Here is a 22,309-nt window from a genome sequence, read left to right as displayed (position 1 = left end):
ACTCCTCCCACCCATCCTGGTGTCATCTCTCTACCCACCACCTGGCAGCCAACCTGTCTCTGGGGATTCCCCAACCCTGCTCCTTACTGTTGCTAGGCAGAACACACACACACAGCAGAGGCGGACTGAAATGGCCAGGTCAGTAAATACTAACTTTCTAAAAGTAGTATTTACAAACCCAGGATATTAAAAGAAACTTGACTACAAGAAGTATTTTATTATTCTGAGTTCAGGCATACTAAACTTGACATTCTACCATGCTCTCTGAGTCCACTGGGGTCACAGCGTTGGCGTGATCCCAGCAGCCCATTCTGGCCTATGGAGAGCAGGTAGCCTTCAATAGTGAAAAATGAAAATGGCTGTAATTCACTACTAAGACATGCCACACACATCAGGGCATGTCCTACCTTATGCCTACAATGCACCCTGCCCTTGGGCCTACCAGAGGGGTGGCTAATATGTAGGTAAGGGAAGGTTTAGGGACTGGCAAGTGGGGGCACTTGCGCAGTCAGCGCGACGGTCCCAGACCGCGCACAGGGTCTGCGGTGGCAGACCCTAGACACATTTTACAAGGCTGCTTTCTGTGGGTGGCGCAACCAGCGCTGCAGGCCCACTAGCAGCATTGGCATTCACAAGCCCTGGCACTCCTGGTGCACTTTACTGGGGACTGACAGTAAATCCAATAAGCCAAACATGGACACCAATCAATGTATACATTTTACCATAGGGAGAACATATGCACCTTAGCACTGGTCAGCAGTGGTAAGGTGCCCAGAGTCATAAAACAGCCAACAACAGGTCAGAAAAAATACAGGAGGAAGGCAAAAAGTTTAGGGATGACCCTGCAAAAAGGGCCAAGTCCAACACAGGGGTTTCTGGCTTATGGAAAGGGACTTCCTGGACATGGCAGGTTGCAGGGACTAAGGGAATGGGTATTGTTTCAGCAGGATGGCACAGCAAGCCCATAGAATGTTGAGCTGCAATGTGAATGGCCTGTGTAGCAAGATTAAAAGGGGTCTGTTGGTTAAGGCCCTGGCTTGGTCTGCCACGGCCGTAGTGTTTTTCCAAGAGACACATATGAGGGGAACCAATGGGGCAGTGCTGGCTGGGGGAAATATACAGTGCTTAGTCATGAGGGAAATTCCTTCACTGCGAGGGGGTGGCGATATTAATTTAAACAAAATCAGTTCATTTCAGGTACGCAAGACCTGGGTGGATGCATTGGGGTGCTGTGCTGCAGTTTTGGGGGACTGGGAGGGAAAGCGGCTTACCTTAGTTAACATTTACATCCCACCGGGGCTTCAAACTGATACACTGAAATATTTAGGCAGATTATTCACGGAGAGGCCGCAGGATGCCACTACCGTGGGGGGGGGGTGATATAAATATGGTGCTGGATGTCCATCTAGACAGGGCCCAAAGCAGACAGACCCATGGGGGACGGGAGCCAGGAAACTTGATACCTTTCTCTATGCTGTGGTCATGGGGGATGCCGGGAGAATGGTTCATGGGGCCATCAGTGTTACTCTTTCTACTCAGGGACACACGACCCGCACCCCCCGCATAGATTCCTTCTTTGCCCCGTTGAAGACTCTCCACAGATTTGTAGAGGCAGACTATAACGCAATAGGGATTTCCCGCTTATTGTGATGCTGGACTCACCTCATAGTCGGGATCAGGAAGAGTGGAAATCGGTAACATGGAGGCTTGCAAATGAGAAACAGGTGGATTGTCTGCAGACCGCCACAGTTATTTACTTCACAGAAAATGCATAGTCGGTGGTATAGGCAGCCACTTTGTGGGAGGTGTATAAGGCTACAATCAGGGGGGTGTTTATTTCCGGGGAAGTGGGGGACAAGCGTAGGAGGAGGGAGCATTGTGCTGAAGTGGAGTGGGACCTGCTGTGGCTAGAGAACAAGAATGTATGGCACCCACTGGCTGCCAGGAAGTAGCGCCTTATTAGCAAGTGGGAGCAGTACTGCTCCTTGGTAACGGACATGGCTAAATTGGATAAAGCGAGAAAGCTGTTGGCAAGGCTCAGTAGGAGAAACAAAGGTGGGCATCATATACAAGAAATTCTGGGGCCCAGTGGAAGAGTCCGAAGCAATTGCGAGATGATTGCGGCATACTTGAGGGACTTCTATGGGAGTCGGTTATGACTGACCATGGCGGACTTGCGCAGATTTGTGGGAGATTGCCTCTGTGAACAGCTGCGGTATCAAAGCAAAGGTTGTTTCAGCTTGAATGGGATTTGACTCTTGAGGAGGTGCAGCAGGCACTAACTCTGTTACAAGCGGGGAAAGCCCCAGACCCCAACGGGCTTCCGGCGGCACTTAAGAAATTAACAGGTGTGGTGACTCCACTCTTACACAGGATGTATACAGAGGCATATCAACGGGACGAGCTCCGCCGAGGCATTAATCTGGCAACCATAATACTGATCCGGAAGCCCAGGAAACTGACTGGTTGGTGGAATTCGAACCGGCCGATATCGTTGCTTAACTTGGATGCTAAGGTGTTATCCAAAGCACTGGCCAATGGCCTGCAGGGGTGATCCTAGACTTGGCCTACTCCAACCAGAATGGTTTATACCCTATGGTTCAACCAGCTTAATCTCCACCACCTGCATAAAAATATTGCTGCAGCTAGGGGAGCGGAGCTCCAGCTGGCGGTAGTGTTGTTGGACGCCAATAAAATGGGCTATGGGTGCAAATATTTGTAGTGGGTCAGACTTCTTTATCGGATGCCCATGGCAAAGTTCAGGTGTTTCTAACAGGCCGAGACACTGCACAGGGCTTCCCTCTGTTTCCATGTTGTTTGCCCTGGTGATAGAGGCCCTGGCAGACAGGATAAGAGTGGAGGGGCAGGTTTGGGGCTGAAAGTGGGAGACACATGAGAGGAGAGGTTCTTGCTGTATGCTGATGAGGTCCTTTTATACTTGACGGTGTCGGAGTTGTTCTTGGTCCGGCTGGGGGAGATTTTTAGTATGTACAGTGAATATTCAGGATTGGGTGGTGCGAGACCACTTCAGATACCTGGGTATATGGATATTGCGAGATGGGCCGAATCATTAAAAGAATAATCTAGCCCCATTACTGCAAATATTAGAGGTGGATGTCACCCATTGGAGGGAACTCACATTTTGTCCGACGGACAGAGGGGCACTCTTTAAGATGATCGCTCTGCCCAGACTTACATTCATTATGCAGAATAGTCCACACCCGGTTCCGGGAGCGCTCTTTTGTTATCTAGAAGGCTGTGTGCAGACCTTATCGTTGATGTATGGAACACCATGGGTTGAGCTCCACATCCGCCAATGATTCAAGTATGATGGTGGAAGAGCCGTAGCAAATGTCCACAAATATTATATGTCTGCCCAGGTCAGTATAGTGAATGAGTGGGCATATGCAGCACTGGAAGATCCGGTCTACCTCCATGACAGGGAAGGCACGGGCACCAAAGGTTTTCTTCATATCCTCTATGATGGCAAAATTAGCCCAATATCTGCGGCAGCGACCAGATTGGTGTGTGTGGCTTGGGGCACATTCCAGAAAGAAACCAGATGAGGAAAGAGATGAACGGCCATGACCCCGCTGTGGCTGGGTACAAGGTTGGGAACGATTTCGACCCTGCAGGAATCTCATCAGCCTCTCTATGTTACAAGACATATGGAAAGCGAATTGAATGGTGCCATCGGCTCATCTTAGGTAGGAGTATGTCATGGCTCAAGTACTATCAATTGTGGCGCACCCTGTGGGAGAGAATTGCTCAGGAGGAGAGCCTCCTGGAGAGACGGCATCTGGATTGCTATATGACGACAAAAGCAATCTCCCTTACATATAAAACACTTATGAACAACACACAGGCGGATGTTAACACACCTAAGGGCATACTGGCAGACACATTTGGGGGAGCTGGAGGATGTCGAATTACAGTTTCCTAGGGAAGTGGCCATACCGGCGAGATTCCGTCTCATACAGTTTAAGCTGCTGCACGGCATATATTATACAAGGGCTCTTCTACATAGTATAGGCAGAATGGCGGACAATGCTTGCCTGCAGGCTTGTGGTCAGTGGGGTACACGTTGTGGCAGTGTCCTAGATCTGCATGTTTTGGGATGGGGTATTGGCTTGGCTGGAGACAGCTATAGGGGTGCCTATTGTGCGCCAGGCTCCGTTGACGGTATTGGGGGTGTGGGGAACCTCTGATCTTACTTCCCATGAGAAGATCTTGGGAAGCGTGGGGTTCCTTTTAGCGAAAAGGGAGTAAGCACTGAGATGCGTGAGTGTGACGAGGCCATTACTGCAGGATTGGGTCAGGGAGATGGACGTTTGTTGTATGTGAGAGAAATTAGTGTATAAAGGTCGGCACAGACCAAAGAAATTTGAGAAAGTGTGGGGGGATGGTCCATGGGTGAATAGGTCAGGGGAGCCATGATAGCCAAGGGTGGAATTAGGGGGCTGGTAGACAGGGGAAAAGCCAGAGTGATCGGTGTATTGGATATTGGGAAACTACCGGGCGCGTCCTTCTGTATCTTTGCCAGATGTTACCATTCAACTGTACTCGGAGGGTTGAGCTGCCTGTCAGTTTGGGGTGGGAGGCCAGGGTAGTCTGGGATCAGTGCAAAGTTTTCGAGAGTTGTGGTTTGAGTATATATTTCAAAAATCAATAAAATAGGTTATAAAAAATATTATAACATTTCTGTCATGATAGTTCAGGAGCAAACCCTTTGTTCCTTTTCTTCAACTATTTATTTTGTTCTAATTCAACACATCTCGTGACATTGCTCATATCCCAATTGTTCACATCTTCCATAACTGTATACTTGTCCACAGCCTGTACTCTCTTTGGTATTGCCCATTTTGATTTTCCTTTCCATAAACCCATGACTTTTCTTACTCACACTAACTCACCTACATGTGGTAAAATGCATTTTGTCATACTGTTGTTTCCTACAAATTTGTTTTTTTTCTTGCAAACTATTTCTCATAACAATATTTTATCTACTTCACACACTTCCTGTTTACTCATCCATGGCAGAACTGCTACAGTGCGTGATATGCAGACTTTTAATAATACAAAAGTTGATGAATGTTGAGTTGTCCTATAATTCCATGCTATAGTCTTTATTTCTTCCGTCCAATCCAATCCAATCCATTCTGCACTGATAGTTGAACATTTTCCCCCAACACTCGATTACATCTCTCATCTAAACCATTCTCTCGGGGATGATACAATGTGCTGCTTTATGACTCACCACACACTGTACTAAGTAATTATTGAAATCCTTCGACACAAACTGCGGACCATTATCTGAAACTAACAACTCTGGAAAACTTTCCCTTCTAAAAATGTTTTGTAACATTCAATTAATTTCACTTCACTAACCTAACATACCTCAGTCCACTTAGAATAATAGTCCATAAGTACAGTACTTGAACCCATAATCTCATAGGGTTCACACACATGCATACCCAACCTCTGAGATGCTCGTTCAGGGAAATCAAAAGCTACCACAGGAGTTTCCTTCATCATATGAGACTTGTCACTGCAAGCACAAATCATGTACTGCCTAACATATCTCTCTACTTCACGATTTACCCTTGGCACCAGAATTCTACTCCCACTTTCCACTTCATGGCAGACATACCACTGTGCACTTTCGCAGGACTCAGAAAAGTTTCCTTCATAATCCCAATGGCACTAGCAGCTTATCACCTTTACTTAAAATGGAATTCACATACAACAATTCTGACCATTCAGATTTATAATTTGAAATTTCCACTTGTTGTTGTCTATCGTATTGGCAATATTTCAATAACTTTTTGTAAAACCTCATCTTTATCCAACTCACTCTTCAACTCCTGGTCCAATACTGCCATCAAACTCACCTGCTTACCTTCACCTACCATACACATCATCTATTTCTCCTTCCTCAACCACTGAATGTGGGCAAGACAAACAAATGGCATTATTGTTTTATGGCCCAGGAACATACTTGGCTGTAAACATGTAATGTGAATAACCATGTGCTGTACGTGGAGTGTTCCTTCCAGCCCCTTTTGTTTTGAACATATCTATCAAAGGTTTGTGATCCCTTCTGAATTCAAACTCCGTGCCCCGTACAGAATTCCTGAAGTGCAGGACAGCCCACCAATAAGTTAACATCTCCTTCTCAATCGTGGAATAATTGCTTCAATGCTCTGGATACAAATGCCACAACTCTCTCATGCCTATTTACACACTATATTAAAACATCGCCTAAACTGTATATGCTTGCATCTGTTACAATTATCGTGGAATAGTTGGTATCAAATGGTTTCAATTGCACTGCCTGTATTAAACATTTCTTAACATCTTCAAATGCAGCCCAACATATTTGTGAAAACAAACATTTCTAACTTTCTTTATCATCTCTCTCACTGTCTGCACCCTACCTGAAAAGTAGTCAACACATTTAGCATACTATTCTGCCAATCCTAGGAAAGATCTCAACTGGTCCTTATCTTGAGGGCATGGGACCTTTTTTATAACATCTATTAATTTCAGTTTGGGTTAAACATCATTGCAAGATAATCTGCTTCCTAGAAATTCTACTTTTCTATCAGCAAATTAGCATTTTTCAAATTCATCATAAATACAGCTTTCATCAAAATGTCCCATCCCATTCCTTGGTGATTCGTCATGCAGCTTGTTTGCACCCCAAACAAGAATATCATCTTGAAAAAACTTCACACACTCCAATGCACCTAACAAGGTTTGAATATTGTGTTGAAAACCGCAAATGCTGCCAAATGGCACCCGAACAAATAGGGAAGCACATTCCAGAGTTACAAACAATATTAAATGTTTGGAATCAGGTTTCCTTAGATGGATAGGGAATCCAGCAGGGTAAAACATGTAATGACCCTTGGTGCATAAGATTTATTTGGAACACAATGAAAGTATTGCAATATTTACCAAAACCCGTTGTTTGCACTGAATTTATTTGAAAATGGCGTGGTTGAATCTAAAACTTGCCTCATGTCTTACATTTTCTTAAAGAAAGAGTCGCACATCTCTGCAGCAGAATCCAAGCAACTGGTTCCTGAGCCAGATATGGATAGACAGTTGTAGAATTTCTAAATGGTTTATGCTAGTCAGCTGATGTGATTTGTTGCAGACAAGGCTCATGAGTAGGAGGGCAAAGAGATGTAGGGTTGACGGACAGCTGAGGTGGGTTGCATCTTGCCACAGTGGACTCTGGATTGAAATTCGGCTTGAAATACCAGGGAAATTTGGTTACTGGAATGAAAATCGTGCAGACTTGTCTGTCTAATGTATATTTGAGCATTACAACTATGCATACGCTACATGGGTAAAACAGATTATAGCATGATTGTCAATGGATCTGTTCGAAGAAGGACACCATGGATGCTTTCACGACCATGGCACTCTTCATACTGTTCATACTTGGGCAACGTGGATTATACGTTAAGAGTGTGCTTTATGTACTATTACAATACAGAATCTGCCATGCCAATATGATTTGTTTTCCACTGGAGCAATGTGGAAAATGGCATCTAGGCACTATTGGAACTATTACAGAGAAATCCATCGTTTGAGATTGGAACCTCAACCATTAGTGTTGCCTTCATTAATCCTAGAACCTCAAACAGCAGCCTGGCACGCAGAGCAGCCCCTGACACAAATAATTGTCCCCTGTTGCAATGAGTATTGTAGAACAGTTTGAATATCAATGATCACATGAGGCAGGCTACTACTTTGAGCAGCACCATGACAAACATGAGTGGTAGCCTAGGCCAAACAGACATATCTAGAACATTAATATTAGCGGAACAAACATTTTGATGGATTATAAACTGTCACGGAACAATGACTTCTCTTGTAAATAATTTTGTACAGATATTTAATCAGTTCCATACAGTACATCTAATTAGCATTTGCTGTGACACAATTGTTTCCTGCAGTGCACCAAATGTTTTGCATCTATTGCATTTCTTCACAGGCCGACACAAGATCCTCAAATATTGCTCCTGAATACTCAAGCACCTCCCGAACGAATGGAATTTTTCAATGCAGAAATGCCTTTAAATCTTATGGTATTTCACCAAAAATATTTGAAAAAATGTGATGTAGGCTGGACCAGCTGGGTACAATTTTTCTTAGTCTCCTTTTGGGGAAATCCCAAATCCTGCTGCAGAGGGTCAGGCTCCCTCGCTGTATTTACTTATATGTTACAAATGAGTCAGGATTACACCTCCTTGCGACAGCTAATTTTTGTTCATACTCCTGCTTTGACCATTTTTATATGTTAGAATACACTACATAATCTACACACGGATGATAGGAATTAGATTTGTTGGGATAAAGGGTAGGGAGTTTAATCGGAGCAGAGCAGTAAGGAAGGCTATCAGAAAAACAACAAGCAGATGAAAGTAATCTGCGTATTGGAGGTGGATGTAGAAATGATGAGTAAACTACTTACCTTCATTAACACTCTTTCTGGTGGATATTCTTATCTAATCACTGATTCCTCACTGTGTGCATGTCTGCAGTCATTAGACTGAATCTTTAAACTCTAGCAGTAGCCCCTGCATTTTGATATGTGGTGCCATCGACCTCCACTGCAACGCCACACTACCTAAAGACAAGATCACAGAGTGTTGCATACAGGCACTACCCCTGTCCGCTGATGTCAGTTTAATGAAAAGATATTCAGTGCCCAAGCATAAGGACCCTAGCCACCATCATTGATCTTTCACTGGCAGTGTGTTAAAGCTAAATTGAAACCTTTTTAATACCCAAAGGTCCACTCCACAAAACGGGGAAGTGGTTTTGCAATAATCAATGTGAGGTTAGATACAGCATCCACTATAGAGAGTATTAATGGGAAGGTAAATAACGTTCATGGACTCACATTGTCACAGAGCACAACACACACAAACAGTCACAAAGCACAACACACACAGACACACACAAATAGTTTTTCGGACAGCTCATTCCAGCCACTGGCTAGTGTAGTGCAGCTGTCACTGGCTAACAGGGTTGTCTATCAGCTTTGGAATCAGAACATGCAATTTTGCAGACGTGAACACCATTAAAAACTAGTCCATAACACACAATTCATATTTTAATATTTTTTTCTACATAATGAAGGCCCACCCACCACTTCCCCCATGCTCTCTCTCGATACTTACCCCCTTCTTCTATCCCCCACCCCAGTTTGTCTTTTTCTCCCAGCAATATCCATGCCAGCCTTATTTCCTTTTGGAGGTCCTAGGAACTGCTAAGTGCGTAAGTACTACCCTGTGGCTTGCTTAATTTTTTGCGCTCCTGTGTACTTAATTTTGCTATTTTTACTTTACCATTCTAAATTGGCCATGAGTTATGCTAGAACAGTTATAAAAATGATTTTTTTTAAACAGATGCTGTGCTTCACGACGAAGGCATATTGCGGATGTGTTGTGGTGTATACACACTCATGTGAGCACATGGTAGCCATCTTGGAATTAAACCACTCACATGGGTTGCGACCAATGGTCATGATGCACTACCAGACATTTTGACTGTTTTAAACTTTACGGTTGCAACATGGCTGATGTGGTAAAATAAAAATTTCAAAATCAAGTGACAGAGAATAGAAAAAAGCAATTGAGCAGCCTCGTATCACTTAGCAGCTGCTTGTTCCTCGGAAAAAAATAATAAAACAAAAAGCATTGGCAAAGCAAATAAGTCAGCTTTTGCCTTGTAAAGCAAAACCTGTTGGTTTTGCCAATGCTTGTGAAAGCTAGTCAACATTATTCATGTAACGCATACAACTGGTAATTTAAGGCAAGTTATATAAATTTTTGTGGCTTCCCGAACTTTATCACACAGCTGCATTTAAAAAAAAATTATGAAATCTTTTACCCGCCCCTCTAACCGGCAGACTTTCCAACCTCCACTGGCTGCTAGGTGGCGCCTTGCGACTCTGTATAGTCTTCGTTACAGCTCAGTAGTGATGGAGCAAATAATCATCACTTCTGCATGCCGATGCCAGTTTCTTGATTGACTCTTTCCGTGCCCTCAGATGCACAGCACAAAACAACTGTCAGTACCAATGTGCAGATTTCTAATTTGGAACCTTTTTACATGGTTGAAAGAGATCACTCCACAGAATGGGAAAGTGTAAGGACAGTGAAGAATCTTCTGTTACACAGAGTATCCCTCAGAAAGAGTGTTAACAAAGGTAAATAACTTCTACCTTCTGATAGATACTTCTAACTGTAGTTTCTTCACCTTTAGAAAAGACACCAAAGCAGTACATCCCAAAGGTGGAGGGTCTGAGGAGTAGGCTTAGACCAGAAAATCTTGCAGGACCAAACAGGCAAAATACCCTTCCCATCGGACCTGTTTGTCAAGGTAGTAGTGCTTTATGACCGAGTCCACCAATTCCCAGGTCGCGGCCCGACAGACGTCGAAGACAGGCACTCCACATGTCAACACAGTGGTAGCAGCCTTAGCCTTGGTGGAATGGGCTCTCAGACCTTCTAGAGGCCGCTTCTTGGCCAGTGCATAAAAGATCTTAATGCAGAAAACTATCCACTGAATAGGGGGCTCTTTTGCACAGCCTCCTCTGTCTTCACCCCGGTGAAACCCAAAAAAGCCCACCTCATACAAGGTCTATGTAAAAGCTTGAAGCTCTTTTGGGAGCCAAACAATTGTCCCTCTTATTCTCTTTCAAGGGGTGAGGTGAAAAGAATGCTTGAAGAGTGATGGATTCACCAAATTGGAAAGTAGACATGACTTTCGGCAGGAAGGCTACCCGAGTCCTCAGCACCAGTTTGCCTGGAAAAAAAGATGAAGTAGGGCAGTTGTTCTAATAGAGCAGGGAGTTCACTCACATGATTAGCTAAAGTGATTGCAATGAAGAAGAAAGTCTTTATGGTCAGAAGAACCTTTAATAACCCACATCACAACAGGTGTTTTAAATAAGACGGTTGATCCAGCAAATGCAAAAAGGCCATGCCGGGCCAGCAAACAACCGTTAAAATCGCCCACTGCAAGGCCATGCTGTGCCGAAGACAAAACAAAATGTTAAACATCCAACACTTTGGCTTGTAAACTGTCTGTTTTGCATACTGCACACCAGGTTGGAAATCTGTCCCAGCATCTGGTGTAATGGACTTCATAGACAAAAACCTGGCAGCATGGATAGCATCCACAGCCTCAGGTGGTAGATATAACACAGTCAACTAATCTCCATGCATAGAGGTGTAGATTGTGCTGGAGCGGGAGCGGGAGCGGAACCCAGCTTCACTACTCCTAAAGAAGATCTTCCCAAAGTGACAACCTGATCGGTGGGCTGATGCTCATGCCTAGAAGTTCAGGGACCAATCCAGAGCCATTAGAATGATTTGTGTCCAGTCGTTCTTGATCTTCTTAACAAATCTTGACAGGAGAGGCAGAGGCTGGAAGGTAAGCAGGACTCCTTTGCTACACTCCAGCTGGAAAGCTTCTCCAAGTAAGAGTTTTCCGCAGTAACTCTATCGTGCAAAGGTTTTGACACTGCATATTTGAAAGTTGTGAAAAGAATGAGCAAGGGTTCTCCCAGTGTCGGAAGATGCCCTGTGCCACCTCAGGATGCAGACCCCACTCGTGATCTGCCAGCTACGCTTGTCCACCCTGGCATTAAAGGATCCCACAAGGTGGTTCACAATCGTAGAGATGCCCTGATATGACAGCCAACTCCAGAGGCTTAGAGCATCTTCGTACAGGACCCAGGACCCCATTCCACTCTGCTTATTGTAGTACTACATGGTGGTGGTATTGTATGAGAGGACCTGTACCATCCTCCCCTTGATGTACAGTAGGAAAGGCCTTTAGCACCAGACAAATGGTCTGCAACTCCAGAAGACTGATATGGAGTCAGGCTTCTGCCGGATACAAAAGTCTTCTGATCACTACCTGCCTCAGATGGCGTCTCCAACCAAGCAATGACACATCCTTCAGCACCATCAGCGCTTGGTAGGGAAAGGAGAGGGGTCTGTCACTGGTCCAACTGCGGTCGAGCAGACACAATTGCAGATCACATGCAGTCACTTTGGAAAACTGGCATCTTACAGGTTGCCCTGCTGCTGGGCTCACTGAAACCTCAGATTCCACTGCAGAGCCCATTTATGGCACCTGGTGTAGTCGACAAGTAGGACTCAGGAGCCTACCTGGCCAAGGTGCCGTGGGGCAGACAGGAAAGGTAGGGCATAGCCATCCTGAGTAATTTGGAGGATCCATCTCTTGAATGTGATGGATCGCCACAATGGAAGAACGTACTGGATCCTGCCTCCTACAGGGTGGTTGCACAACACTAATGGCAAGCTAAAGTGGCTTGGAGGCTGTTGCTGCCGGGGAGGGAAAATGGGACCACTGATGCCCGTGGTGACCTGTGGGTTGCCCGCCAGCTCTATGTCCCTGGCCTTGAATGGATTGAGGTGAATGCGGATGGGGCTAAGGAGACTGATGTTGCCTGTAAGCTAACCCACTGCAGTACCCTCGAAATTTCCTGAACTGGTGAGGAAACTGTTCTGCATGGTTCGAAAGCCCAGTAAGCGTGCTGTGGCTCTCTTCTCCTGAAAGTGATTTAAGGCAAAATCAGCTTTATAGGCATAAGCCATCAGAAAGCACATCCATAAAGAATATCCCCAGAAAAACCTATGAATCGCATGCATGCATATCAACTGAGTATCACACTGGTGCCAACCTTTGATCCAGACTATAGGAACAAAAATAAGGGGCATCCCGGTATTCCTGGGAAGCTGGGTGTACAGATACAAAATAAACAATAGTTTAATCGGATTAGCTTCATGTAAACCTTTTACTAGCAAATGAATTAATCTTTAACCAATGAAATTAAGTGAAGCAGGTTCTGAACAAGATGGGACAGTACTTAGTGCTTTGTGACAGAAGTAAAGAAAGCGCACAGTTCAATAGTGAAAATCAAAAAACAGGAAAACAGTGTTGACTGTAATACAATCAATTTTAACACGTTGACCCTACTGTGAATTTAGGTTCATAGTTTGTACATTAATTTACAAAGACAACACAGAAAGACGTCCACGGTTCAACCCAAGGGATTATTTATGGGTGGGTCTTCATCAGGACAGCAGAAAAGTAGCATTCTACAAGGTAATAGGACAGGAGTTACCATTCTGTTTAACTTAAAGAGTGTCATGAATGTAAAAATTATACGGTCTTGGGTGATGAATAACCCTGGGCGTAGTTCGCGTAGTAGCGCTACGTGTAGCTACGCAAAGTGCACTCCGCACTACGTAAGCTACGCGTGTTAAAGATGGCAGGTAATGCTGTTAGCATGAGCTAAAAGCCATTTTGTTCTGGCAGCCATTTTAGTTAGCCATGTGCTTTCTCCCTCTTCCAGACTCTTGCACATGCTCAGAAAGGCCTAGCTGGTAGAATGCACCTGCTTCTAGTATAGAACTGTCAGGCTATTCTTACTGATGTAAGCAGTTTAGTCTCCCCTCCCACTTTGTTGAGCAAGCAAATTTTGTATACCCATATTAGTCAATAAGCATGCTTGTATGTGCCAGGACCTCCCCTTGGTTTTATGCTGACTATGTAACCTATGCATATATAAGGCCCCTGTTCTCTGTACTCCTTAGAATGTCTTCTACAGTGGCCTGAGGGTACTGTGTGATGCAATCTCCCTCATCTGAGGTTAATAAATGCATTGTTTTTATATTACAGCTTCTATGCCAATCTCTTCTTTGTTGGTTTAAAAGGACCAGGTGTATCAGTGAACCCCTTAGAAGGTTTTTATTTCTTCACGCGTAGCTACGCCAACTGCATAGTGCACTGTGCAAAATGCTGTTCGCCCTGATTGCACAGTGCTGGATGCTTGTCTGCACTATGCAATCATTGCAAACGGCATCTTGCACAGTGCAAGCGGTCGTTTTCTGCCGCTCAAGTAGATTTGTACTCGAGCGGCAGCTTTCTCAATGCGGACTGGTAGTTTCTCATCACGAGCGGTCGCGAGCATACGCGACCACTTGCAATGAGAAACCTGACCTCCCCGCGTTGAGAATCACGCCGGGAGGTTTATTTTCAACGCTCGCGATCGGCATCTTGATGTTGCCGATCGCGAACGAGGAAAAAGTCTCGCCGGGATGTTATTTTGTTTGCTCGCGGTCGCCAACTTGACGTTGAGGGCCACGTGCAATTCACGTAGCGCGTAGTTGCGCAAACTACGCGAGCGTAGCATAGCCCTACGCCCAGGGTTAGTGATGAATACCTTAATCAGATAAGATATGACCCAAATCCATAGGTATCTATGAAAGAATCAGATCAACTAGAACTACGAGTAGCATCATAAAATTACACATCCTCAAGACTGAAATAATCAGAAACTGGGTTTTAGCAACCATTGTTGGGAAACTAAGAAATTCAATAAAGATAATATTGAGACAAGTGTACATGTGGCAATTCATGGGACACATGTTCCAAGCAATACAGCTGTATGGGGTAACTGTGAAAAATTATAGCAAATTGCACATTTACTTAGTGGGTGCGCATGGAACAGAGTGCATAATTAAATAGCAATAAAATCATTAAAAAATTATGAAAACCCTTCATGTTGGGCCTAAATCACCAAACGCCTGCTACATGTTGTTGTACAAAAAAAGGAGTAATTTCAATGTGTCCTCTAAACAATGTGCAATTCTGACGAAAAAACCTTAAGTGGATATAAGACAATGTTGTATCAATATGGTGAAACACATATGGAAATCTCATACGCAATCAAGTTTTCTATAGTCCCTAGGTGATATAAAGTTGAGAATCCTTCTAGTCTATCTGCTGTGAGATCTTAAAATATTACTCTTGCATTGTGAAGCAGAAACGCTTCAATCTCACCCAGACATTCTGGCAAACTTGATGAATAATTTCTGATCTGAAACAGATCGAGAAAAGCTATGATTGAGAGGATATATCATAACTGAATATGATGGCTTGGTGGACGAGAGTAGGAACTCACCAGGCTGGTAATATTTGCTCGGACACTGTCTTTTGTGGCACGTGCTTACCTCCATTTAACAGTTTGATCATGCAGTGTATAAAAGTACTTCTCATATGATTCAATAAAAAGTTAACGCTAATGCTAGCCAATATGGCTGGCGTGTCTAAAATGTGTTTATACAAAAATGTGGTGACTAATGTGAAAGGGAGGGGGTCGTTTTAATCATATCTCCCACAAACTGCAAGAAGGCAAGTGACTGGATGGTAAGTGTCGTATTGCCACCGGGTTTGCGCACACACTTTATGTTGCAAACAGAGTGAAATTGTGTGGTGCTCACACTAACAGTACATAAATGTAGAGTTACATGCTAGTAGGAAGATAAGTGGCATAACTATACCAGAACATGGCTGCAAATAAACGTATTCAGATTTCTACACGAATTGTGGATAGTGTCTCTTGATATTAACTTACAAATGCTACATTATACCTGTTTACACAACACTATCCAAATAGAAACATTTCTAAATACCAAAATCAGAGCAGCTTTTCATCAATAATCCATTTAATTGGCTCCTCGTTTAATTGGATTAACAAAATTAACCATTTCAGTTCTCGTATGGTAAGTGTAGCTGCAAAGTTTCCACCCCTTTGGCTAGGGGTCCTTTTTTTGATCGCTTGCTGTCTGATGTCTTCTATAGAGTGCCTGTCAAGTTGGCAGTGTTCCACCAGAGGAGCTCGTAGTATCGCATTTGTCCCGACTCTGGTGAGGCAAGGATCCTTTCTTTGATTTTCTTTGGGGCGTGGCCAATATAAATGAAATCACTATCACATCATATCACATAAATCACACAAGTAGTGCTACAATTAGTGATTGCCTTTGGTTAGGCGCCGCAACTGTGGACAATGCGCCATCAGTTAACAATGTACTGAAATTAAATTATTCTAACCCGATGACGTTAAGCACAATCTAGGATCTTCTACCAATTGCATCATGGGAAGTATAACACTCACTGGCCTCCTGTCGTCCGAGTAGAGACTGTTATTATCATAAAGGGGAGAGGGGGACTCATCTCCACCCCCACTATCATAATTTCTGAATGGTGGCAAACTCTGGTCCGAATTGGAGCCAAAACAACAATGGAGCATTTGAGGGTACCTCTGAGGTAGTAGAAGCAGAGGATCAGACACAGGTTGTATGGGAACTGGGTGCGCTGTTGAGGATTCAGAGCACGACCTCAGTTGGCGCTGGACATTGGAGGTGGTAACGGATTCTCCTCCTGTGTTAAGACTGGCGTTAGGAAAGCAGCGACCAAAGGGGTTCTCGGAGCCCGGGTGGAAGTCTACACCATAGCAAAAGACACACAAGTGATGGACGGAATGCAGAACAAATCAAAACATTTACCCCCAGTCAAGAGATTTGGGTTAAATCCATCATTCTTTTGCTCACCATGCCACCCCAGTTTAGACCTGGCCATAGGCAAATCAGTCTTGACCCTGTGCCTCATGGAAACAGTCCACCCGAACTGCCAAGCCAGGTCCTCCCTGGACCGGAAACAAGCATCCTAGGACCGGTTTCGGGGTTTCACCCCTCTTCAGCCAGGATAGCTTGATTCCAGTGGTACAGTGAGCCCAGGACCCACGTCTGGGCATACCTGGCGCACTTAGGGCGAAAAAGCAAAAGACACACAATTGATGGACGGAATGCAGAACAAATCAAAACATTCAACCCCAGTCAAGCGATTTGGGTTAAATCCATCATTCTTTTGCTCACCATGTCACCCCAGTTTAGACCTGGCCATATGCAAATCAGTCTTGACCCTGTGCCTCATTGGAACAGTCCAGCCCGAACTGCCAAGCCATTTCCTCCCTGGACCGGAAACAAGCATCCTAGGACCGGTTTCGGGGTTTCACCCCTCTTCAGCCAGGATAGCTTGATTTCAGTGGCAGAGTGAGCCCAGGACCCACGTCTGGGCATACCTGGCGCACTTAGGGCGAGAAAGCAAAAGACACACAATTGATGGACGGAATGCAGAACAAATCAAAACATTCACCCCCAGTCAAGAGATTTGGGTTAAATCCATCATTCTTTTGCTCACCATGCCACCCCAGTTTAGACCTGGCCATATGCAAATCAGTCTAGACCCTGTGCCTCATGGGAGCAGTCCAGCCCGAACTGCCAAGCCAGGTCCTACCTGGGCTGGAAACAAGCATCCTAGGGCCGGTTTCGGGGTTTCACCCCTCTTCAGCCAGGATAGCTTGATTCCAGTGGCACAGTGAGCCCAGGCCCATGTCTGGGCATACCTGGCGCACTTAGGGCGAGAAAGCAAAAGACACACAATTGATGGACGGAATGCAGAACAAATCAAAACATTCACCCCCAGTCAAGAGATCTGGGTTAAATCCATCATTCTTTGCTCACCATGCCACCCCAGTTTAGACCTGGCCATATGCAAATCAGTCTTGACCCTGTGCCTCATGGGAACAGTCCAGCCCAAACTGCAAAGCCAGGTCCTCCCTGGACCGGAAACAAGCATCCTAGGACCGGTTTCGGGGTTTCACCCCTCTTCAGCCAGGATATCTTGATTCCAGTGGCACAGTGAGCCCAGGACCCACGTCTGGGCATACCTGGCGCACTTAGGGTGAGAAAGCACTGTTCTGTACTGTACTGGGGTGAATGTATCACATTGATCTGGATTCTGTCCATCAACTGTTGTTTTTGCAGAAGTCTACACCATAGCCAGAGCTGAACCTATGATGAGTCCAAGTGGTTCAGATGGTGTCAAGGATGGATCAGCAAGGGGTGATCTGAATATGGGCCCCTACAGATCCTTGGGGCCCAAAGAGGTCTGTTGAATGCCACAGATATGCAGCACGTCCTCGTTAAAGGCCTCAACCTGCGGCAGTGTCCTGATGGGGACTCTTCACTCGTGATCAGGGGAGAGCTCGATTGGAATCTTTACACCCGTGCACTTCTCTTTTGATAGAGAGTTACTAGTTTGGAACACGTTCCGCTTCGCTTTCTATGTTTCTCAGCTTACCAGAGGACTTAAACTGCGAAAAATACTTCCTGCAGGAGCCGCCTTGGAAGCGGGTCCATGCCATCAACTTGGAGCAAGCAGGACCTACATTTGAGTTCTTCCTGTGTTCGGCGACGTACAGCTTTGCTTCATGCCCCACATCATCTTTGGGTACCTGAAGGTGCGCTCAGCAAATGACTTGTAGTTGTGTTTCGAGCCAAAACAACAAAGACACACATCATGTGGGTCTGCAACAGACATCTGTTTTCTGCAGTCACAGCATGGTTTGAAGCCCATAGTTTTAGAATGGGACATCATTCCATTGTACACTGGATTTTGTTTTGGGAGTCATCGAAAGACCGAAAAAAGTGAGATCAGAGCTATGGACCCACATTAGAAGGCGCAGAACGAAAGGGACTGATGTTTGCGCACGGGGTAGCTTGAATATGCAGCTCCACTCTGTCACTTACAGGAAGGAACAAAGTCTATGCAGAGCTGCACGGCGCCACCTAGCATAGCGCATGAGCACTGCCATGAAAAGTTTCCATATCCTACCTGAGGAATATTCTAAAGGTGAGAAATCTGTGATAAGAAGTAGCCCTAATAAAGGGATCTACACATGTGAATACTGACAATGCCTTCTGCCAGTGATGAACAAGTTACTTACCTTCGGTAACGATATATCTGTAAGAGACATAGATTAGTTATAGATTCCTTACCTTAGAATTACCCCCAGGCGTCGGACTGGATTGCGAGAATTTTTCGTCTGCAGTACCCCTGCGCGTCGAAAGGTGGCGTCGGTCGGCTCTGCGTTCGTTGTTGGCGTAGTGGTCGCCGGGATGACCTTGCGGTAGCTACTTAGTCGCCGCCCTCGCGCGCTGACATCAGTTCTTTACACGACATTCCATGCCAGAAACGCGGAGCCATGCAAGACACTGACCACAGGTGCACAAAACTAGGGCCCTCAAAGGGATTCCCTGGCCCTAGGAGTCAGTTCGCAGAACAGGGAGGATGGGTGGGGCAGTAAGGAATCTATAACTAATCTGTCTCTTACAGATATATCGTTACCGAAGGTAAGTAACTTGTTCATCTGAAAGAGACAATTAGTTATAGATTCCTTACCTTAGAATAGATACCCAAGCAATACCAACCCCGGAGGTGGGTCTGCGAACCGAGTTCACACCAGAAAGTCCTGGAGAACAGAAAGGCCAAAGAAGTCGTCTCTCCAGACGTGGCTGTCCAGGTAGTAGTGTTTTGTGGACGTGTGCAGAGATGCCCACGTAGCTGCCTGACAGATGTCATTGAGGGGGACTGCCCGTCCCAAAGCAGTGGTAGCTGCCCTCGCCCTGGTAGAATGGGTGCGCAGTCCCACTGGAGACTCCTTCTTTGCCAATGAGTAGCAAGCTTTGATGCACAAAACGACCCACCTGGAGATGGTCAGTTTGTGCACGGCTCGACCTTTTTTGGTGCCCATGTAGCCAACAAAGAGCTCGTCATCCACCCGGAATTGCTTGGTGCGATCCAAATAAAAGGAAAGCGTACGTTTTGGATTCAGACGGTGGAGCCTCTCTTCCTCCTTAGAAGGATGCGGAGGTGGAAAGAAGGTGGGCAAAGTGATGGTTTGACCAATGTGGAAAGAAGTAATTACCTTGGGGATGAAGGAATGTCTGGTTCTGAGGACAACCTTGTCCAGATGAACAGCCAGAAAAGGAGGCTTTGAAGAAAGAGCTTCTAGCTCACTCACCCTGCGAGCAGAGGTGATGGCAACCAGAAAAGAAGTCTTTAGAGTAAGAAGTCTGAGAGGACAGTTATGAAGTGGCTCAAAGGGAGCGCACATAAGATCAGCAAGAACCAAGTTCAAGTCCCACTGAGGCATTACAAAGGGAACAGGAGGAAAAAGATGAGTAATGCCCTTAAGGAAGCAATTTACAACAGGGTACTTGAAAAGAGAAGGCTGGTCAGGAAGCCTAAGAATGGTTGAAATGGCTGAGAGATAGCTCTTAAGAGTGCCCAGAGCAGAGCCCTGCTGGGCCAAAGTAAGAAGGAACAAGAGAACCTCAGAAAGAGGGGCAGAAAGGGGATCTACAGCCTTTGCTGTGCACCATGCCACACATTTGTTTCATCTGCAGGCGTATACCGTCTTAGTGGAGGGACGCCTAGCTGCCAAGATAACATCATAGACTTCGGGAGGAAGGTCAAAGGCTCTCAACTGCCTCCGCTCAATCTCCACGCATGGAGGTGAAAGCTGGAAAGGTTCGGGTGGAGGACTGTCCCCTGCCAGTGCGACAGAAGATCCTCCCGAAGAGGCAGTCGGATCGGAGGATCGATGGCCATGTGTAACAGCTCGGGATACCAGACTCTTCGTGCCCAATCCGGAGCCACAAGGATGACTTGGGCCCGGTCGCGCTTGATCTTCTTCAAAACTCTGGGCAGAAGTGGTATAGGTGTATAGAAGACCGCAACTCCACTCGCGACGAAAAGCGTCACCTAGTGAGTACCGCCTTGGAAATTCCAACGTGCAGAATTGCTGACATTGCGTGTTCTCTTCGGTAGCGAATAGATCTAACCAAGGCTCTCCCCACTGCTGAAAGACACCTTGCGCTACCTCCAAATAAAGACGCCATTCATGATCCATCATGCACCTGTGGCTGAGTTTGTCTACCAGGGCGTTCAGTGAACCTGCCAGATGTTGAACCACCAGGGATATGCCCTGATGTTCCAGCCATGTCCAGAGGTGGAGGCCCTCTTGACATAGGGTCCATGACCCCACCCGCCCTGTTTGTTGCAGTACCACATGGCAGTGGTGTTGTCCGTGAACACCTGCATTACTCTTTCCCGGACAGAGGGAAGGAATGCTTTCAGCGCAAGACGGATCGCCCTGAGCTCCAAAAGGTTGATGTGGAGCCCGGACTCCGCCGGAGACCAGAGGCCTCTGATCTTCGCCTCTCCCATGTGGCCGCCCCACCATATAAATGACGCATCCGTCACCACCGTGTACTCCGGTTGGGAAAGGGATCTGCTGTTGACCCAATCCAGGTTCATTAGCCACCACTGCAACTGACGTGCAGTGCCCTCCGAGATCTGAATGCAATCGGACAGATTCCCCTGATGCTGTGCCCACTGGAACTTCAGGTCCCACTGCAGAGCCCGCATATGCCACCTGGCATGATCTACAAGCAGGATGCAGGAGGCCATGAGGCCCAGCAGCCTCTGGGTCATTCTGACCGAAACCTGGGATAAAGGCTGAAAGATTGGAATCATAGCCTGAATATCCCGGACTCACTGCTCGGGAGGATAAACCCAAAAATGCATCGTTTCTGGACCAGCTCTGATGAAAAGGAGCTTCTGAGAGGCAGTCAGGTGTGACTTTGGCACGCTGAAATGAACCTCAGCAAGTGCAGGAGGTCCGCCGTAGTCTGCAGGTGGGAGACGACAGCCTGGGGCGAGCCCGCCTTCAACAGCCAGCCGTCGAGATAGGGGAAGAATGGAACCCCTGATATGCGCAGGTGAGCTGCGACCATCGCCATCACTTTCGTGAACACCCGAGGGGCACTGGTAAGGCCAAAGGGGAGCATGGTAAACTGAAAGTGCTTGTGGCCTACCATGAAAAGTAGGTAACGCCGGGGGCCGGCAGGACGGGGATGTGAAAGTAAGCGTTCTGCAAGTCCAAAGTTACCATCCAGTCTCCAGGGTCGAGGGCAGACAGGCCCTGAGCTAGCGTCAACATTCTGAACTTCTCCTTCAGGAGGAAGCGGTTGATGTTCCTGAGATCCAAGATAGGATGAAGGCCTTTGTCCTTCTTGGGCACCAGAAAGTGGTGGGAATAGCAACCATGACCTACTTCTGGGACAGGAACTCGCTTGATGGCTCCCTTGGCCAAGAGTGCCGAAACTTCCTGTTGGAGAAGGGCCAGATGATCCTCCGACATGCGATGGTGCTGAGGTGGCATGATGGAGGGGTAGTCTCGAAGGGGAGAGAGTAGCCCCTTTGGACTCTCTGCAAAACCCACCAGTCTGACGTGATGATGTGCCAGTGGGGCAGGTGATGGCGAATCCTGCTGCCCACTGGCCATTGGTGGCCCTGAAAGGTCAGACTAGGCGGGTTTGGAGGCTGCTGCAGAGGGAGCTGTGGTGGACTGGCCCGTGCGCTAGCGCCCTGACCCATGACAGTGGTTCCCACGTCTCCGGCCAAGTAGGCGCTGAACAGCTTGCGCCGGCCTGTGGCTCTGGGCGGAACGTGGCAGGGCACTTTTCCATAGCCACGAAAGGGGCGAAAGGCAGACTGC

Source organism: Triturus cristatus, chromosome 1_1, assembly GCF_964204655.1.
Source record: "Triturus cristatus chromosome 1_1, aTriCri1.1, whole genome shotgun sequence".
NCBI lineage: Eukaryota > Metazoa > Chordata > Amphibia > Caudata > Salamandridae > Triturus > Triturus cristatus.
The sequence above is the reverse complement of the archived record's forward strand: the minus strand, read 5'-3'. Positions refer to the sequence as shown.